The following is a 22,013-nucleotide window of genomic DNA, read 5'->3' on the forward strand; positions in this document are numbered from 1 at the left end:
CTGAGCAGGGATGGAGGCTGGTATGACCCACCAACAAATAACAGGCCACATGAAGCATCAGGGCAACAAGACTGGAGACAGGCACAGTATCAAGATACCATAGGATAAGATGGGATGGAAACATGCAGCATCTCATTGGCCCTGTGGTAATTCCTCATGTGCACCATACTCCACAGTAAATGCAAGATAGGAAAGTGGGTGAGCTATCTTCAGGTTAGGAGTGTGCACGCAGGCTGTTGTTGCAGGATAGCTAATGCACCGTAAGTTCACATTCTGCTTTGTCTCCTGGTAACTGCCCATACTCTTATCCTCAAGCATTTGATATGGGCAAGTGGCAACACTTAAAAATACATGGCCTACACTTCACATGGAGTCCAAATTGGAACATGCTTCAGCATATTTCCTGGCTAAAGTAAATTTCCAAATGCTCCTAGTTTTCCAAAGTAGAGATAAATGCTGATATCCTTTAAGAACCCCCTCTTTGCATCCAGCACATATTTTGCCTGGTACACACAGCCTTTTCCCAAATCCCAAACAAGATCCAACGTTCAGTCCCTTTTAGGTGGATCAATATCCAGGGCACCGCTACTCTCCCCATCTGGATTCCAGTCTCTGCTCACAGTTCACTGTGCATCAGAGCTCATATCAAAATTGGGCTGGGGGCTTAAAAATTAAAGGAGAGCATTCCCTTCTTTATGTTGGTGCTATTCTAGAAGTCCGGAACTGGGGCTGCACAACCAGGATGTACTTCATCACTTCTTGTGGTTTGTCCTCAGTGCAAGGAGCATTTGAATGAGATCAAGCAAGGATTCACTCAGACTGTACAGTTAGGCACAGTGGCAGCATGTGAATGCAGCTCAAGTTTTTGTTTAGGTGTCACTGGGAAATAAAAAGGGACCTCCATTCAAAACTCTGAAATCCATACCCATGGGGAGGGGGGAAGGGATGTCAGGAACAAGCTTCAGATTCATAATCAAAAAGCCTGGCAAGCCTGTGAACTTGAATTCAACCTTAATCCCTGCCAGCCAAGCAGCTGCATTTGGGTTTCTTTCCCATGTCCCTTTGTTTCACAATCCCCCCCTGATGTGCACCACACTCAGGGCTTCTAGTCTACATAGTACTGACACAAATAAAAGCTTTAAGAGTTCACCTTCTGCTCTAACTAAAGTCCATCAGCTGTTTAGTAACAAGCTATAATGGCCCTAAGCCAAGACTAATATGGAATCCCCAGAACTCCCCACCATGAAATTATTTCAGTGAAAGGGCTCTGCTGCAAAGCTTGGCTCTCAGTCTGAGCAATCAGAGACCTGTTACCTTTTGGCACCTGCCTCTTAAGGAAACCTTGGCCTATCTTGGGGCCTTGACACCAGTGTGGCAACACAAGTGATAACTTTGCTGTCAGGGGAAGCCACAATGGTACCAGTCCCATTTTGTGCCGATGCAGCATCTCTCCCAGAGTTTCCATATATAGGAAGGAAGGAGGAATTAACTTCCCTCAAGCCTCCAGGCTGCAGGAGCCAGATGGATCTGGTTCAGGTAAAATTTGATACATTTTTTATGCCCACACCTGCAAGTAGTTGACTGCACTGAAGGGAACCATAGAAATAATCCTACTTTGCCATTTCAGAGAGACTTCCATCTAGGGAAAGCAAAACAATTTATATACATTCATTAATTAGCCAACATCCTGGAATGGAGGAAAAGGTTGTTCCTGTCATTTTACAGCTCATTAACTTCAGCAGGTTCAATAACTTAGTCAGGCTCAAGCAGCAAGTCAATAGCAGAGGCAAGAGCCGAACTAAGGAGTCCAGAGTTACTTTTCTTTAAAGTATTATTGGGTTCAATGAAGGAGGAACTGGGACATGTTCTCTGGCCTCTGACATACTGGAGGACAACCAGATAAACCAACAGTCCCTTGTAGCTTTAAAAAAGTGGTCACAAACTGGTCAATCATGATCAACTGGTCGATTGTGGAGCCTCTCACAGTCGATCTCAGTCTGGGGGGCTGAGAGTGTGCATGCTCAGCCCCCCCAGACTGAGATCAGCCATCAGAGGCTCCACGATCGGGAATGGCTGGATACACGTGGGGAGTAGCTGGGACGCAGTCCAGGAGTGGCAGGCCATACGAGCAGCGGGACAGCGATGGGTTGCACGTAGCTGGGCTGAGCCACACCCCCTGCCACCTGGGCCAGGCAAGTGGGACGATCCCCTTCTGTACCCTGCCGCACCCGCTGCCACCAGGTGAGTGCAGCTCCGGCCAGGCTGGGGGAGGGTCAGAGCCCCGGCTGCTTGTCCAGGTGCGCGGGGGGGGCTCCCCTAATCTGTGTGTGGGGCGGAGGCAGCTGCTGCTGCGTGCTAGGCTTTATGCCCTGAGCCCCATGCACAGATCAGGTGAGCATGCACCCCCGGGCCTCCGCCAGGAGCCACATCTAGATGGGCAGCCCAGGCACCAACCCTCCCACCACCTGGCCCAGCCAGGGCCTCACTCATCCCTGCCACTGCCCCACTCCCTCCCTCACCATGGGGGCCTTGATCTGCCCTTCCCCGACCCCCCACAGACTGACTTGCTGGGCAGTAGATCCTGGGTTGCCCTTTACTTCAAAAAGTGATCTTCTCCTTAAAAAGGTTGGAGACCACTGCTTTAAAATCTCTCATTACTGCAGTGCCCTACTCTGATCCCTAGACAACACTTGTATTCTCTCTGCTGTCTGTCCCCTGTCCCTGGGCGGGGAGCAGAGGGGATCTCTCACCCTGCCAGTCCTTGGTGCCCGCTGTTAGTGACCATTTGGAATGTTAGTGACCGTTTGGAATCCGCCTTTTGTTGCAATCGTGCGACTCCCCCCAGGCAAAGCATCAGGCAGTCTGATTAAAGCACTCACACTGCTAGAAAAGGACGGTGCTTTGAGGGGTCAGAAGGGAAAACTGCATGTGAGGCACGGTTACAGCACCTCAATGTTGAACCTGGATCGGATACAACTATTAAAACCTGTGCACATGGCAAAGCTCATATCACTTCCCAGCACAAGGCACAGCAACAGCAGGACCCTGACACACACAGTGTCAGAGCAAGTGAACACCAAGGAGAGAGCCTCAAAAAAGGCACTTCTTCACCCCTTTTGAAAAACTGGGCCAGCTGAAGAATCAGGTTCCCATTCCCATGAGCCACAAGCCTGAAAGCCCTTAATCATCTGCTTCAAACCCATCAACTTCAACGGGACTTATGCATTCACTGGGCCTTACGGAAGAGCTTATCGGCTTTGCTGAACAGGGAGCGACTTTGCTGACTCGGGGCTCTAGGCAGCCAATGCAATGCGTACACAGCAGGTGTGCTGCTATCAAGCAGTCCAGACCACACAGCAGGTTAGTAGTGTTAGCACAAACAGCAGATAAACTGTTCTATAGTCCCCATGAAGGAGGAGTTAAATAAGAGGACAAATATAAGGGCACCCTGTGCAAGCTGTATGGCTGGAGAGAACACAGCACAACTCTTTATGCACAGCTGGTTTTAAAATTGATGTAGTCTCCGATGCAAATTAACCCTGAATGCATTTTCAGGTTCGAATTTAGTCTGGCTTAGGAGCTCTACACTCAGGAGCTCCTTTCCAACTCCTGCCAATGCTACTGTACCTTCTACCCTCTGGTTAAAAATTACTGTCACCATCACTGTACAGGGTGGAACTCAGCTATGGTAAATCTCCCCACAGAGAAGCGACAAGAAATCTAATTCAGTCTCCTTAACCCATGCTACAGGGGACCTTCACTTCTCATGGGCTGGTTTCGACGTCAGTCTCAGAGTTCTCTGTTCTCATCCCCTGCTCTCACTGAACAGGAGACAAGAGAAGTTTCCACTACCCTAGAGGGAGAGGAAGAAGTCCCATTTCCTAGTCTTGCTGAAATCACTTGCTAGAAGCACTACAAAAATCACCGTGGCTTGCCACTTCTCTCAGTGGTAAGTGCAGTGATCCTTGGCTAGCCACAACCCTTTGCATTACAGAATTAATTAATTTACAGGAAGGCATTTGCTTGTTTCTACAAATTCAGAAATAGAAAATAAAAAACCCAGATATGAAATGCACAAACTTAGCAACAACAAAGAAACAAAGAACTGCCAGAGACTAAAAAAAAGGAAAAAAAAGAACATAAGACTCCTCTGGATATTGACTCAGGTTAACAGATCACTCCTGATGGAAAATAAATATCTGCCTTCATGTACATTTTAGGGACTTGGATGCATCTTTAAGTGATATAGTTATCTGATAAGTTGGATTTTCGAATAAATAAAGTTAAAAAAAAAATCAACTACCCATGCCAGTGATATCAGCAATTCAATCACCAGTGGCAGCAAGATGGCATTGTGCTATAACAGGGGCTTTCAACCGTTTTTTAAGCAGGGCACCCCTTCTGGTGGGTACCCCTTCTGGACGCAGAGCTGTCAGGCGCTGATAGACAGCCAGACACGGTGTCTGCCACGTGGAGAACTTGCATGTGGCTGCCACTGCCATCTATACACACCACATCACCGCTGGGCGCCTCTTTCCCGCGCCCAAGTATCCCCGCTTCTCTGCACCACTGGCTTCATGTCTGGCCATCCGTCAGCACCCCCTCCCTCCCCCAGTGCGTGGTGGCAGAGTGGGGAGCTTGCACGCAGCAGCTGCCCCCACTGCCATCTATACGCTCAGTGCTGTCGCAGTGCACCAGGGACGGGAGCAGATGGTGACAGCCAGCCACACATGAAGCCAGCAATGTGGAGAAGCAGGGATACTTGTGCACAGGAAAGTGGCACCCGGCAGCAGCACAGAGTGATGGATGGTGACAGTGGCCCTGCCCCATGCCGCTTTCCTGTGCCCAAGTATCCCCACTTCTCTGCGCCGCCAGCTTTGCATGTGGCCGGCCATCAGCACCCCCTCCCTGCGCAGCGATGGCTCTGAGTGTATAGATGGCAGCAGGGGTTGGGGGGTGCTGTTGGCCAGCCAGACGTGAAGCCGGAGGTGCTGACAAGTGGGGATTCTTGGGCATGGGAAAGCAGCATGCAGCGCCTGGCATCGGTGGCATGGCGTGATGGATGGAAGTGGCCCCGTCCCCTGTGCTTCTGCTTCCCAGGTATCCCCGCTTCTCTGCACCACCATCTTCGCATCCAGCTGACTGTCAGCAACGCCCCTTTCCCCCCCAGCCGGCAAGACATCAGTGGCACAGAGAAGCAGGGGTACTTGGGTGCGGGGAAATGGCACGTGGCAGCAACACGGAGAGATGGATGGCGGTGGCAGCCCCACCCCCCATGCCACCACTTCCCAAATACCCCTGCTTCTCTGCACTGCTGCCATGTACCCCTAGGGCTTCCCAAGTACCCCCAGGGGTACACATACCCCCGGCTGACAACCCCTGTGCTTTAACATACACGTATGCTCTTTGCCCTTGCACTTGACTCTGGGTTCACATTTCCCCAGCTCTTCGCTAACTTGATTTGGAATCATGTGGAACAACTAATAGCTGGCAGGGCCTAATCAGGACCGTTGTGGCTTCTGTGGGCACAAACAGGCAATGCAGCCTGTGCTGGATCTAGATGTCCTCCATGCACCAATACAAGTGCGTCCACTTAGCTTCACGTGGAAGGAATGCAGGCTTCAGCAAACCCCTGAAGCAATACTGGGCTGTAGCTGGTATCAATCCTACTTTCCATTGGCCAATAATCTAGCAGACCAATACACTTTTACTTCACCACAAGAGAATAAGGTAAACGTAGTTCTGAGGAAGATTCAAGGCTGGGTTTGGGACCCACAGACGCATAGGACAATTGCTTTTTGGTGGCAAGTCGAGTCACAGTCAGCAGTTAACATGCTAACTGTAAAGAGAGGTCTGGCAGGTCCATGGAGTCAGAGACCACCCACCAGACATGTTAAAGGAGAACTTCCTGGGTAAGGAGAGGTGCTACAAGGAAAACTAATGATTCTCTCGGCAGGAAACACGGGCTCCCCATCTCGGAAGTGTAACAGCTGTCACTGAGAACCTTCCTACAGCGGAGGCTGTCAATGCCATGGGACCTCCCTGCCTTTCCTACCTTGCTAAGTGGGAGAGGATCCCAGTGTGGACAGTAGTTTTACTATCACATTGTCAGTGTAGCTCCCTGCAGCTTGCTGTCCTCCTTACCTTGGAGGGAAAAATGTTAAAAAGAACAATGAAGTGGGGGGAGAGGAGGAAGAGAAAATGCTACTTACCGTCTGTGCACTCGTTCTGAAGCAGAGATTGCAGCACCTCTGTGGCGTGGGTCTCTACACTCCTGCTCTCTCTTCCCCTATCAAAGGAGGCAAGAGACAGAAGTCTTTAGCAAAGGGGCATATGGACAATTATGCAGGGCTGTGAGAGCTCTCTGTGCTCGGAGGTAAGTTAGAAGACAAGAAGTTCCCCATACTTCCTGCCACACCCAGGATATCCTCAGAAAAGACAGCTCTTACCCCTGTTACCACAATCCAGAAACAAGCAGTTCCTGGCCCTTGCTGGGATGATTCTTTCACCTCTGACATTTGGTCAGGCTGTTATCAACCCTGGCTGTCAAACAAATGGAGATGGCTCTCCGAGATCAGCGTGGCAGCGCATACTACTTGAAAAACAGAGTGGGCTGCACCACTGCCAAGAAGCAGAACTACCTCCTGCAACAGTAGCGCACATGACCACAAGCCACTGCCTGATCAGACTCAGTACCGACCGCATCCAGCCCTGTGTAGCAAGCGTACTCAAGAGGAAGCTTGTACACATTAACTGCAAGCAGGACCACCCCGCGGTGTGTAGTGCCTCAGTGGTGCTGCAATCTTAAAACCAACAAGCAAGCAGCTCTTTGGGTAAAGGTGGGGCCACCATGCTGCTGACTCCCACAGGAAGGTGCTTGTATGGCAGGCACAGCACATTCAACAGCACTAAAAGAAAACCACACCAAACTGACTCTCCAATACCTGGATTTTTCTAGGCTCTGAGGTTCCCTCTCACTGAAACAGACTTTTGCTGTGCTAAAAAAGTTCAGAACTTAGGCATAAAAATACCTCCCCTACATACACACAATTCTCTTCTCCTAGTGCATTTACATGTGGTCATGGAGAGCTGTAGGCATGGAGTCTGCTGCTCCACTAGGGATCATGAACATCCCAGCCCTTGCAGAACTGGCTAAGAGAACATAGCCATTGGGAATCCTGATGGTAAGCCTCTGCATGGCAATCGACGGAAAGCCGTGGTATTGGGAGATGTGTTGGTCTTCAACAGAATGGATTCCTACAGATCTCATGGTTCCTGGAGAGGGTTCTGCAAAGGTAACAGCAGGATCTAGTCAGACTGTCAGTCAGCCTGCTGCTAAGGGAAGCAGCAGAAGCCCTACCACCCTGCCATTAAAAAGAGAGAGGGGGAGATCACCTCTTCCCTATCAATAGGCCAAGGTTACTGCCCAGAGCCTACTTCTCCTACCACCTTCTCAATCAGCTTTACTATAGCCACATCAGCAGCTGTCCCAGCTCGGACATCCAGGAGAGCTGCTCTTATACCATTCCCTATCTCAGGAATTCAACTCAAATATACTCTCTCTCCTTTGTCATCACGGTTAAATTCTATTGTTATATCAAAATCTGTTGCCTCTCTTTGTAAGTTCTTGCAGCGCTCAGTCAATCCACGCAGTCTTCTGGACACTGTTCATCATCTGTAAATTGTCATTCATGCTAGGACCCATGGTCCTGACATTCCAGCTTCCCAGCCAGAAGGTTTTACAGTTTATTTTTGTTGCCCAGTACTTGATTTGCTGTCTGTTTTTCGACTTATTTGCTGCGTGGGGCTGGACCAAGAGGCAGGAAGATCATGGTGGGTCAACACCTTAGTGGCTGGCAGCTGCCCAGGTTAAGGCAGGTGGTAGCTGACCACTGGAACACAACTGGTTCCTCCCACTGACAAAGGTGACCCGTGGTACTCTATGCCAACTGAGTTGAGCTTATAACCCGTGACTACCCCTTTCTGTGTTGTGCCCATGAAAGTAGCAAAGATGGAGTGTCCTCTCCATTCAGTTTTGGCTGCAATGGCCTGGGCAGTTGATATGGAGACACTTTTTGCCCATATATTGATGCCCCCCTCTCAGCCTAGCTGGTTGACCCCAAAGGAAAGGCAAAAGCCAGTACATTTGGAGCCAGCTTGGCTGCACGAGCTGCCATTATGAAGGTCTTCAATCCATCTGCTTTTCGGGGCTCCGCTCCTAGACCAATTGACAACCAGAGCTGGAGAGCCCAATCTACCATGCCATGGCATCTGCCTTCTGGTACCATTTCTCAACCAGGGGTTAGAACTAGTACCATCTAGGTTGCTCCTCCACCCAAAGCTGTTGGCTCCATAGAGGTTGCTAGCCTATTTCCCGTTGCCCAGCTCTCAGCACTGACAGCTGCAGGTAGTGTCATAATGGTAGCAGACCTGGCTTGGGTGACCTGACCTGAAAAGGCTGGAAAAAAGAAAAGAAAAAAAAAGAAGAGCTGCAAAAACTTACCACTGACATTGCAGCCTTGCAGGAAACAAGAGGCTTCTCCTCCTAGGGGCCTTTAATGAGCAAGTAGGCACAGATCACAACTCCTCACCACCCTTCCTGGGACATCATGGTAACAGGAAAATGAATGAAAATAAACAACATCTTCTCAAACTCTGCGTCTTAAACCACATGTGTATCTCTAACACCTATCTGATGGGCAAAAAGCATCATGGAGACACCCATGATCTGACCACTGGCATCAATTAGACCTCATGATCACCAGGAGGAAAAGACTTGCCCAGTGTACTACACACTCATAGTTATCACAGAGTAGATTGTGACGTAAACCACACGCTTATTGTCAGCAAAGTGCAAGTGATACCAAAGAAGCTGCATAGAGCCAAGTCAGACAACATTTCAAAGGACCTTTGAGCTAGCTATGTCTATGAAAGCAACAACTGCAAATGCTGAAGGAGCTTGGAGTAAACTAAGAATAGTCATCCAGGAAACAGCCACAGAAGTATTTGGGGAAAATAAATTGTCAAATAAAGACTGGTTTGAGGCACACACAGAAGAGACGCTACCTTTTGTTGAAGCCAAGAACACAGCCTACCTGAAACACAACCAGAACCCAACAGAAAGTTCCAAGGCTAAGCTAAAGCATGTTAGGGCAATGGTAAAGAAAACAGCCAGACACTGAGCAAACCAGTATTGGATTGATTTATGTCAAGAGTTACAGTTTGCCTCAGATGCAAGAAACCTGTGAGTTATGTATGACAGCCTGAAGAAAGCTCTTGGCCCAAATGTCACTAAAGTCACCCCCCTCAAGTGTCAAGATGGCAAAGTAATAATCACTGACAAGAACAAACAGCCATGAGGCTGGACTGAACATCACTTAGAGTTTACTCCCATGAAACACATTTCAGAAGAGGCACTAGATCAACTTCCAACTCCTAGTATACTGACACAGCTAGACAAAGAACCTACAACTCAAAGAATTTAGCAAGGCCACAGACTTTCTAGCAAGCAGAAAAGCACCAGGGGAGGACACATCCCAGCTAAGGCTCTCAAGTGCAGGAAGGGTAGCCTGCTTCCACATCTTCATCAACTCATGTGCTGCGGGAAGGAAGGTCAAGTACCCCAGGACATTCATGACACTAACATCATCACTCTCTACAAGAACAAGAGAGAACAAGAGAGACAAAGGTCATCCTGATACACTTGCAACAACTTGCTGACCATATCTACCCAAAATCACAGTGTGGCTTCAGAGCAGGGAGATCAACAATGGACATTCATATTCTCCTTATGCCAACTGCAAGAAAAATGCAGAGAACAAAATAAGCCATTGTACATAGCATTTGTCAACCTGATGAAAGCCTTTGACACTGCCAGCAGAGCAGGTTTGTTCAAGGTCCTGGTAAAGACTGGATGCCCCCCAACTTTACTCAGCATGACATGCTCCATCCATGAAAACATGCAGGCCATAGTTCAGTTTGATGCATCAACTTTAACAGATTTGAGATGAGAAGTAGAGTGAAGCAGGGTTATTTTGGTGCCCACACTCTTTGGGAGCTTCTTTTCTATGCTGCTGCACTACACTTTTGCTGGCTTGGAGGAAGGCATATACCTTCAAACAAGATCACATGGAAAACTCTACAATCTATTGCATCTAAAATCCAAGACAAAAGTGAGGCACATACTTATTAAGGAGTTTTGTTCTCCTGATGCTGCTGCACTCACTGCTCAGGAAGAAAGTCAACTACAAATACCCACAGAATCATAGAACTGGACGGGACCTGCAAGATCATCAAGTCCAGTCCCCTGCTGTGGGCAGGAAGTTATTGGGCTCCAGTGAGCTCAACACGGTGCTTATCCAGCTTCATCTTGAACACTTCCAAGGATGGCGACTGCACCCTCAGCTGGGAGTGTGTTCCAGATTCTGGTAACCCTCATGGAAAAAAAGTTCTCTCCTATGTCCACCCTAAATTTTCCCTCCATTTTAGCTTGTCCCTATTGGTCCTCATCCTCCCTTGCGGTGCCTTCCTGAAGAGTTGCCCCTGAAGTGCTTGTAGGCGGCTATCAAGTCATCTCTCAGTCTTCTCTTACTTAGACTGAAAGGCCCAGTTCCCGGAGTCTCTCCCCATAGGGCCTATCCTCCAAGGCCCTAATCATACAGGTGGCCTTTTTTATACCCTCTTGAGCTTATCCACATCCTTCCTGAAGTGTAGTGCCCAGAACTGAACACAGTATTCCAGCTCTGGCCTCACCAGCACATAATAGGGAAGCAGAAGCACTTCCGTGGATCTATTGGCCACATGTTGGCTGATGCAGGCCAGAGTTCAGCTTGTCCTTCTGGCAACCTCATCGCACTGTTGGCTCATGTTCATCTTCCAGTCTATCACGACCCCCAGGTCCCATTCAGATGCTGTGCCAGCCAGTGGACCACCATCTATCCTATAGTTATGGTGAAGTTTCTTCCCACTCAAATGAGGAACCCTGCACGTCTCCCTGCTAAACCTCATCTGATTCCATTCCGCCCATAAAACCAGTCTGTCATGGTCATCCTGGATCCTTACCCTATTCTCTGATGTACCCATGTTTCCCCACAGTATCATCCACAAACTTAATTAATGAGCTTTCCACCCCCCTCATCCAAGTCACTAATAAATATGTTAAAGAGCACGAGTGCAAGCAAAGATCCCTGGGGGACACCACTGGAGATGGCCGTCCAAGATGAAACCATCCCATCAATTACAACTCTCTGGGAACAGCCTCCACACCAGTTGCCCATCTACCTCACTGTAAACTGGCCCAGTCCAACCCTTCAATTTAGTTGACAGAATCTTGTGGGAAACAGAATCAAAGGCTTTACCAAAGTCCAAGTAAATGACATCAACTTCATGTCCCTTGTCCAGATGGTTAGTTACCTGGTCATAGAACGACACCAGGTTTCTGAGGCATGATCTAACCTTGACAAAGCTGTGCTGGTTACTTCTTAACACCCCACCAGTTACCCACTTCTAATTGATGGCCTCCTTAACAAATTTTTCAAAATTTGTTCCCAGGACCGAAGTCAGACTGTAGTTTGCAGGGTCACCCCTCTTCTGTTTCTTGGAGACAGGTACTGTGTTGGCCCTCTTCCAGTCGTCCAGGACCACTCCTGAGTTTCACAACTCTTTGAACAGCCTTGCCAGTGGCTCTGCTATAAGCTCAGCCAGTTCTTTCAGGACTCTCAGATGCAGGTCATCTGGCCCAGCAGACTTGAAAAAGGTCCAAGTGCTCTAAGAGATCCCTCACCTGTTCGGGACTGATTTCATGTAGTCTCCTATCATCCCCATATTCCCTGGGCCTCTGGACAGGTGAACAGCCCCTGTTTGATTTCAGGAATACTGATGTGAAGTATGTATTTAGGAGCTCTGCCTTTTTGTGAGGATCAACTGTGGGCTGCCCCTCCATATTCAGTAAGGGTCCCACAGTGGAGCCTGATTTTTTCTTGCTCCCTATGTATCTATAGAAGGATTTTTTGTTGTCCTTTATTTCAGTTGCCAGCTTGATCTCCATACCTGCCTTGGCTTTCCATGTCTCATACCTGCAGACCCAGGTGATATAAGTGTACTCCTCTCTGGTTGCTGAATCATTCTTCCACTGCTTGTAAGCTTCTTTTTTCTTTTTCAATAGTTCCTTAACATCACTGTTGAGCCAAGAGGGTCTCTTGGCTCCTTTCCTGCTTTTTGTCGGCATGGGGATGGCCTCTTTTTGAGCAGTAAGAATTGCCCCCTTAAGGAAGCACCACCATTCTTGCACTCCCAAATCATGCAGTGACTGGTTGAAGAGGGGCTCTCCAACTAACATCCTGAGTTTGCCAAAGTCTGCCCTTTTGAAGTCTAGGGCTTCTGTTCTACTCACTGACTGCCCAGCCTTTCGGTGGACGGTAAACCTAATGAAGTCATGATCATGGTTGCCCAAAGTACCTCCAATCCTCAGATCACCTATCACAGGGGTAGGCAATGTTTTTTGGCCGGAGTGCCAAAAAACTCACAATGTCTACCTTGGAAGGTGCCGGAGTGCCGGCATGCCAGAAAAACAAAATGAAGGCAAGGGGGTGTACATGGCAGGACACACTGCATATTAGTATATTTGATAATCATAAATGTTGCCTTTGTTGTTGTGTATTCCTTTTTTGTTGACCATGTTGCAATGAGAGAGAAAAAAAGAGACAAAGACGACAAAGAGAAGAGAGAGAGAGAGAACCAGATACACACACACACACACACACACGCATACACACACACGCACAACCATGTGCACAAATGCAGAGAACCAGAACACACCCATAAAAGACGCATGCACACACACATCCAGAACCAGACACGTGTGCACACACAGGACCAGACAGAGGCAGATGCACAGGCACACAGAGCTGGGCTCCTGGGCCACTGGACAAAGTCCGCTCTGAGGCACGTGTGCACTCGCCGGTATGGAGCTAATGCCAGAGCCCAGAGCAGATGTTTGCAGCCTCCCAGCTGCAGCCGGCCCAGGCTCTGGGTAGCTGCTGCGAACCACAGCAGGGCTTGCAGCCACCCAGCCACTTGGTGGGAGCAGCCTGGGCTTCGTGGCTGGCAGCAGCTGCCTAGAGCCTAGGCCGGCGGCGGCATGCTGAGCAAAATGGCCTTGCATGCTGTGCTCGGCACACGTGCTGGGGGTTGCTGACCCCTGACCTATTATGTCCTCCCATTTGGTCAGCACTAAATCCAAAGTAGCCTTACCCATAGTAGGCCCTTCCACAACCTGTGTCAGGAACAGATCATCAATAGCTGCCAAGAAGTTGGCTGACCTGCTGAAGCTGGCCGAATGGTCCTCCCAACAGATGTCAGGGTAGTTGAAGTCCCCCATGACAATCACGTCTTTAGTTCTGGCTGCCTCAGTCAGTTCCCCAGAGAATGCCTGATCGCTGTCCTCTTCTTGGGAGGGAGGCCTGTAGTAGACTCCCACCATCAGGTCTCCCTCTCCTGATCCCCCGTGTATCTTGACCCAGAGGGTCTCAAGGGACTTTTCCCTACTATCAAACGTGACCTGCAGGGAGGGGTACCACTCTTTCACAGAGAGGGCCACACCTCCTCCCTTCTTCCCAACCCAATCCTTCCTATAAAGCCTATAGCCCTCAATATCCACTGCCCCATCATACGTGTCATCCCACCAGGTGTCCGTCAACCCAATGAGATCAAATTCCTCATCTACCAGGAGTGCCAGCTCCTCTTGTTTTTCTCATGAATTGCCTCTCCCATGTTTGCAGGATTTTTGCCCTGACCATCAGCATCAAGACAACTGTGGTTCTGGGACAGAGTGTTTGCCAGTCATCATCTCTCAGCCTTGACAACACACCTCGAGGTAGTGAACAAGTTCTGCTACCTTGGATCCACAGTCAGCGACAACCTATCACTGGATGAAGAGCTAAATGTGTGCATTGGAAAGGCCGCTACCACTTTCAGTAATCTCTCCAAATGAGTCTAGAACAATACAAAACTCACAATCAAAACTAAGCTGCTTATGTACAAAACCTGTGTCCTCAGTGTCCTTATGTATAGCAGTGAGACATGGTCAAAATATGCATATCAAGAAAAGAAGCTGAACAGCTTCCACCTATGCTGTTTATGGAGCATCCTCGACATTGAGGGGCAAGAAAAAAAACCAACACAGAGGTCATTGCCAAAGCTAACCTGCCAACCATCACTGCACCATTCAAACCGCGGTGCCTATGCTGGCTTGGCCATCTTCACAGGATGGAAGATGGGTGCATCCCAAAGAGGGGTAGGGACAAACTGCAAGTGGGGAGAGAAGTGTAGGGGGCCATAAACTGTTTCAAAGACATCTGCAAGCAGAATATGAAGGCTTTTGGAATCAACCCAAACCTTTGGGAGGCCTTAGCAGGAGACTGGACAAAGTGGCACTTCTTTCTCAGTCATGGAGTCCAACATCACAATAAGAAATGTTCACTCGAATTACAACGGAAATGTGATGAAAGCAAAGAGCCTGTCAGTACAGCAGCCCCCAATGCCATGTACAGCTGTGACCACTGTGGCAGGAACTGCAAATCTAACATTGGTCTTTATAGCCACAAGAGAAAACGTACCACCAGTCAGCAGAACAGCTGCAATATCTACCATTACTCACTGATCAACTGCCATAGCTTTGTAAGCAATGGGCAGCACTGAACCTAGCAGTCAGAGCAGAGAGTGGCCAGCCTGTGCTTCAAGCTTGGCTGCAGAATTGCTTTGGACTAGTCTCTGCTACTGGTTCCCCATCTCTAAAATGGAGCTGTTAATATTTGCCTACTTAGAGTGCTGCAAGGCTTACAGTCTGAAGTGTTCTGAATGCCTCTAATTAATAATGTGAATCAAAATATCATCATAGAAATATTGCAACAAAGCAGAAATGCAGATATATTACATAAGATTCAGTAGCCTGCATGTCAGGTGCAGCTGGAAATGAAACTATCACGGTCTCCTGCCAACACTTCCCAGGCTCGTATAGACAAGAAGCTGCGTTCCTTCTTGTGCCCAGCACAAATATGTGGTCAATTTATTGCCCACCATCATCCTATTCTCTTTGCCAGTGGAGCTCTGAATTGCTCTAATTCTGCATCTCCACTGACTGCCCTTTCATAGGCTCACTAGTGGTTGATTTTTTACATGAACCTCATCTCTGCTCTGACCAATTTTCCAAACACTTCAGATCTCCAGCACACAGGACCAGAAGGGACCTGTTGGGCCACTGAGACCAGTCCCCTGGGTTTGCAGAGAACCATTCATCCCAGGAGTCCTAAAAATCACCCACTCCAACCTCTTACACATAACACCTTCCCCTGGATTTTAATAGAACATCTAGGCTTCCTTTGCCCTATCACTTGAATTCAGCCAGTGGGATTAGCTTTCGAGGACATTAGACAGGTATGTTGAATCATATCCCAGTGCCTCAGGGTTCAGTAAGTCACTTAACATTTCCTCATCCTCCCAGTCAGTCTGATAATCCTTCATTACCTGCCTGTGAGCAAACTATTCATCTATCCCAGCGGTTCCTAAACTGACAGACTACGCACCACCAATTTAAAATGGTACAACCTTAAGTACCGCCAGCACATTTTTCAGTTCAACGTTAAGTACTGCCAGCACATTTGTCATATATAAAAGTAATTCTAATAAATCTGTTAATGCGTACCACTGACAGGCTGTCTACGTACCACTGGTGGTACCCATACCACAGACTGAGAACTGCTGATCTACCCTGTTAAGCAACATGCCTCTGATCTCTCCATAATCGCATCACATCCAGATACCAACCCATACCTATGGCCACAACTGACATTAGATCCATCATCTAGTTGGTCAAGAGAGTACGGTCTCACTGGCCCAGCCTTTCCCAGGCTGGCCATTACCAAGCAGCTTTGGTCTCCTCCAGTTCCTCAGAAATAAGTTGCCTTAGTGGGGTTTGTCCACAAGAAGCATAGGTATAGGAAGGCTGGAAAGTTTCAAATCAGCAGCCCTGGGTTAGATTCTACGTTTAGCCCCATGAAGTCACCTAGCAGCTGCCAGCTTCCCTGGCAACACTATTACAAACGTATCCCAAACCAGCCCTGAAGATGTCCCCCATAGAAGACCAAACCCCACAATTCCTTGCCTTCGGCCTTTTTGCCAGAACTGCCATTTTTGTTTGGAAAATACAGTTGGACGCCTATCCCACTAGGAGAAGAAAGGAGCTCAGCTGATTTCATATATACCCCAAACTGCCAATCAGGGACAAAAAACCATGACATAAGAGGAATCAAAGGGGTAAGTTCGGCAGTAACCTCTTAAGTTCTCCAGGTCTCCGTGGCAGGCAACTTGGGAGTACATTGAGCGCTATATTTCCAGAGAAAATTCTTGCAAGGATTCCAGGCAAAGCGATGTAAGGAGTCCTTCCAGGAAGGACAAAACAATGCAAGTTCTCCTTTCTCCATTCGTTACAGTAAAATGTCACCTACTGCTTGCTGAAATCGCAGCTGCACTCAAACTCAAAATGCCAGAGAAAACAGGTGCCAAAGATCCCATCAAAACAGACCTGAGCAGGTTCGGGTCAAATCCCTGCAGCTGTGTGGACAGAGGCGGCAATGTGATAGTACAGCATACACAAGAGATCTTCCACATTGTGCGTGGTCAGTGCTTCAGGAGTGGCAAGTGGCAAACTCTCTGGGCTTCATTCCAACTGGACTCTGCTTTTTAACCACTCAAAACAAGCTCAGCTGGATTCAAAACCTCAAGCTGGAAGCTAAATTCACAAACTCCCACACCTCCCAATGGCAACTCAGACAAGCCCACATAAGCCGACTGACAGAGATGGCTAGGTGCAGGTTCTCCATACTTCCAATATCTGAGGAAGTAGTACATGAGGAATGGAGTAAATACCCTTTCCGGGCTCACACTGTAGGTTCAGATACAAGGGCAAATCGTACACCCAGGAAGGGAACATCCGCTTGCCCATGGCCAAAAATAGAGACTGAATAATGTGGTCAGTCGGCTAAGTGACAAGAAAATCTGTAGCCTATAATTACTGCAAAAGCCTGGAGGACACTTACCACATTTCCTATTTTTAGACTCAAAGTACTTCTTAAAGGCGGGCAAGGTACCATTAACTATTTTACAGAGAAGAAAACTGCTACACCTTTCTGTGCATTTAATGTGGCCAAGGTCACACATCAAATCGCTGGCAGAGCCAAGTCCGTCTTAGACAACTGCCTTTCCCAAGCAGCCAAAACAGTCCTCAACTGGTGTGTTACCGCTGCATGCTGGCAACCTGCTGATGTGATGCATCACAGGGATGACTGGGATTCAGCCAGCAGTGGGATGGTCCATAAATCAGGCAAGCAGGAACACATCACCATATGGTTTATAATGGCTTTATTAACAGGAATTGGATATAGTGTTGCTCACAATGGGGCAATGCAAGTTTGCCAACTAGCCTCATAAAGCCTTTTATTCCACAACATAGAAGGTAACTCTCAGGTCAGAACTTCACCATGACTTTATGAAGTCAAAGAAAAATGGCTCAGCTGATTTGAGCAAAACATGTTTTGGTGACAAACTGAAAAGTGACAATGAGGCATCCCATTTCCACATCTTCAGAACAAGATATTCCCCCTCCGCGGTGCAATGGCTAGGATACCATATATTTTCATTGTGTATCTTGTATAAAGAGGCAGAATAGACTCATTTCAGCTTTGCAGAATATTCAAAAAACAAACTGTGGTTCAAAACAAAGTGTCAGAGTTTTCCTTCACAGAAATTTTAAATGATCCAAATTCCTTTCCAGTTCAAAATTAAACCAAATCTCAAAACGCTTTTGCAAAACAGAACTGCCACCCTCCTTCATGCTTCCCTAGGAACTGTCCCCTGCAAGATTACACACAATAAAACCAAATCTAGCAGCTGCTCTGATCTGAAGTTTCCTACAATCTGTAGTTCTGGCTTTTGGTTTTACATTTCAGGCAAATGACAGCTTCACCAGCAACAGCCTGCCTGTCACTTGGGGAAGCTACCTGTCACTACACCAATGCAGAAGGATGAGGGCCACTTCACAAGTAACAAATATCTCTTCCTGTGGGGTGGAAAATATTTCCCATTCAAGTCCTGACCGAGCCAGACCCTGCTCCATTTGCGAGGAACTGATATAATAATCTAAGCTGATGTAACTTCTGCCTGCAAAACAACAATTTTCTTTTCATGTCACATTACACACTGCCTTGTGACTACCGTGTAATGAAAGATCCCATTGTAAGGAACAACTGAAGTCTCAACCTCAGTGTTGCATTAATATATGCTGCCCATTCAGGCATTCATAGCACGTGCATGCACGCATTCACACTCGCACACTGCTGCTGAGACCTCTTAGACTGGCTTGCAGGAATAAAACCATCCCAAAGCAGGTAAAATGGGGGAGGGAAATATTAAAGATGCAAGATTTCAGCACAGCTGTCAAACATCATCAACATTCAGGTCTCACAGCCCCACCAAACACCCTTTAAGTGAGCGCATGCCATATCACAGTGCTAACTGCTGGGAATTCGACTTTTGTACACCCTGCTCTCTTGCCGCAGAGCTGATTTTATAAGCAGAGAAGCAGCAAATCACAAAAGAATCAAACTGGCTCCCACAACAGGCTCAAGTGAGCTAATGGAAGTTTCCTATTCTTTTATGCTGCAGACAGACCCTGCTCTTTCTGCTTCCGCCCTTGCAGAACATGCTGCCAATCTTAGACCTGATAAAGCATGTCAAGGGTTGGAGATGGAGGACAGCTGGCTGATAAGAAAACGCTGACCCATCACTGTGAAAGGACAAACCCCACAGAAGCAGTTTTGCAGAATTCAGTAATGATTTGCACCAGACATATTGCCTAACATTTAAGCACAGACTGCTACATTTTATTCCAGCTCTGTAAAGCTTAACAGTTCTGCATCTCACTTCGCCCATCTCTACAACAGTGACAACAACACTTTTCTCCAGAGGGGAACTGTGACCTCCTGGCAGCACTCCACGAGCACCAAATGGAAGGCATTACAGTGGAACAAAGTATTGTTCTCACCAACATTGTCATTGCTCCGGTGACAAGTTCTCTGCATATACACAGCCTCCCTGGGGCCGAAGCAAACTGGTGTTACTGGGGGCAGAATGAGGCCCCGAGTCTTCACAGGATACACTTTATAAAATTAGACGACTGGAAAAAAAAAGAACTAACCAACTTCATGCAATGCACGATGGTTATACTGACTCTGGAGTAGCTACCTGAAGTCCAGCTCAGATCTAAATCAATGCCTCCACCTCTATCCAGTGCCATCCATGCCAACCTGGAATGCAAAAAGGAATAAACTTCACCTGTTTTGCTAACAGAACCAGCCAGGGTTCAGAACTAATCTGTTCTTCTCCAGCAGAGGTCATCAGTGCACGCACGCACACAAGCCATGGCCTCACAGTCTAATATAGAAAGCAGACCACACACAAGCACAGATCAAAGCGCCTGTGAAAAAAGAAATCTGGAGTCTGTGCATTTTTACAACTGTAACAGTGGCATCCTCTTCAGTTCTGCAGGAGGCTGCAGCAAGAAGTACATTAGGAGCTCTTGCCTTTCCGGCTCTTGTAGAGAGAGTCAGTTTATTTGGCTACACTTTACTGTGTCCTCTAAAACTGTTGATTTTGTTCGTTTATGGAGAAGTGAAAAATTATAAATGAAATGGAGCAATATGTATAAGCCAGAAAAATGCGAAGGCGTTCTGTAGCTAATGCACCACAAAATAGAAAGCGGCAGCTCAATCTCGGCATTTTTTCCCCCTGTGTTAATCGTGGTTAATTTTAGATCATCACTTCCTGAAAGTGAAAATTTATTTATCTTTTCAAGAGAAAAAAACCCTCTTCTGATTGTTCTGGGCTGCAAGATGAGGTCTTGTACCTAATTATAAGGCCTGTATTTTTAGGCAGAAATGAATAGAAATACCACAATGCATCTGCTCTCTCAGCTTTGGCTACTAAAAGTTTGTGTCATCAAGAGACCCATTCATTGCTCTGACATTGCTCTGTGATGGACTGAAAAAGTGCTAAAGGTCAAAGCCCTTGGCAACACCAGCCAATGTCAGCAATGTTCATAAAGGCTGAACTAAAGTAATACCTGATGCCAAACTTCTCATAAGTGCAGTTTCTCTTGCACTGAACATCACAGAGACCCTGCACAGGTGTCTGGCTGGCCACAGAATTGAGGCCTGGTACCTTGCTCCCGAGTTGCACACACTAAAGATACAGCTGCCTTTTGTGGGGGGGAGAGATAGCAACGTTAGTGGAGTCCTTATGCAGAAAGTGGACATGAGCTCAGCAGCTGTTCTGCTAGTCCTGCTGCAGCAAAAAGTTGTTTCACCCAGGTAGGAGCACACCTCTAACACAGAACTTCAAGGCAGCTGCATAGAAGAGGTGTCCTACCCTCCCATCTGGAAGGAGCCACACTCGATAGGGCTGCCTGTGAAAGCACTGAGGAATGCTCATTCAGTCACCATGAACCCTGCCCCAATCAGGGTGTCTGCTCTGAGACTGAATTTAAGCCCACACCTCCAGGCTATCTACTCTGTAACCCTTTAAAGCTTGAGGCCCGGCAGCCATGCAACCTAAGCCTGGAAGCCCAACTGAACTGCAGGGCCTGAAGCGGAGCACAGTGCACCCCTCACCTTTCCACCTGCCTATTTTTGTGGTGTATTCAGAGCTCACCCAGGTGTTGCATATGTCTGGAGCCCAGGAAGTTCACCTGCAGCATTCCCATACCTCCCTTCTCCTGACCTCCAGTCATTTGGCACGCTGCCTCCAGCCTCTAGGACTTAGATGCAGGAAAAAAACCAAGGAGAGAGGAGCAGTCCACAGACCAATCCCCAACTTGCCATGTAAGAAGCACAATGTGACAGCTCTGGTGCATGTGGTGAGGAAGGCCGACTCATGGGGCTGGACTGGTGGAGGGTGATCTCTAGTTAAGCTTGAGATCAGTAGAAGTGGAACCAATACGTCACCTGGCCAAACAGCTCAGTTCAGTCAGGGTCTCTGGAGCTTCTTATATCCTAAAGAAGGTCTAACTCTCGCCATCCACGATGGCAAGGAGCTGGTAGGCAGGCTTTGGTGTGCTCCATGCAGAATCTAGTCTGAGCTAGCTGAGCTCCTTTTTGGTTATCTCTTGTATTTATTCAGCTGCTTAACTGGGGGACTTTTGAAAACCTGTATTTGTACAGCTGCTCCCAAGGAGGGAAAAAATAAAAGCATGAAATGTAAAAGGATCTCCCCGTCATCCCCCCCCCCCAGTCCAAGAGGAGAGAAAACAACATTTGACACTAGGAAGCAGAGAGCTTGTTCAATATTTAAAGAGCTTGGAGACACCTAAGAAAGGCCTTCTAGTTTCACAGAGCAAAGGGAAAGGAAGAGAAAGCTTCAGAAGAACAAGTTTCAGCATCTATTTCTAAACAAGTGAAAGTGACTGTAAAAATAGGCATCTAAGGAAACACCTTGACAGCAAAGGCTAGTGGCAAAGTAAACTGGGAAGGGAATGCCCAAGGTTTCCATCAACAGAAAGGGAAGGCCGTACACAGGAGGATACAAACAGGTTTGGTCTAGTCTGGAGCAGTTACCATTCACATCCCAATATGGAAGCATACTGAAAGATCTGACAAACAATTCAGGAGCACATGGGAGCATTAGCTGAACTGAACTGTAAAGATAAAAGGAGGAAGCCAAGACTAAAACAGCAGGACAAAAGTGAAGAGTTTGTGATTGGATTCAGAACTGGGCAGAGGACCAGAGCAGCAGGGAAGGCTGCGTGAAGAGAGATGTGCACTGGCAGAGCTGTGTGAACCCAGCCACTCCTTCCCTGACATTACTTTCCTTGCAACCCCTGCCTTCAGGAGCCCATAACTATGCTTTGAATGTCTTTTCCAGGCACAGTCCAAAGGTATTCGTACATAGGTAGCAAAACTAAACAC

The 22,013-nt window shown here is 47.7% G+C and overlaps 1 protein-coding gene across 18 annotated transcripts in view; it reads right to left on the minus strand.

Moving 5' to 3' along the window:
- Positions 1-22,013, minus strand: part of ST3GAL4 (ST3 beta-galactoside alpha-2,3-sialyltransferase 4) — a 188,024-nt gene that overhangs the window by 78,705 nt on the left and 87,306 nt on the right. For all 18 annotated transcript variants that reach the window (XR_003093510.1, XR_003093509.1, XM_025201311.1 and 15 more), the window contains one exon: positions 6,213-6,289. The gene's annotated coding sequence lies outside the window, so the exon portion shown is untranslated. The remainder of the gene's footprint in view (positions 1-6,212; positions 6,290-22,013) is intronic.

The sequence above is a fragment of the Alligator sinensis genome, unplaced genomic scaffold, assembly GCF_000455745.1.
Source record: "Alligator sinensis unplaced genomic scaffold, ASM45574v1 scaffold760_1, whole genome shotgun sequence".
In the NCBI taxonomy this organism is placed as follows: Eukaryota; Metazoa; Chordata; order Crocodylia; family Alligatoridae; genus Alligator; species Alligator sinensis.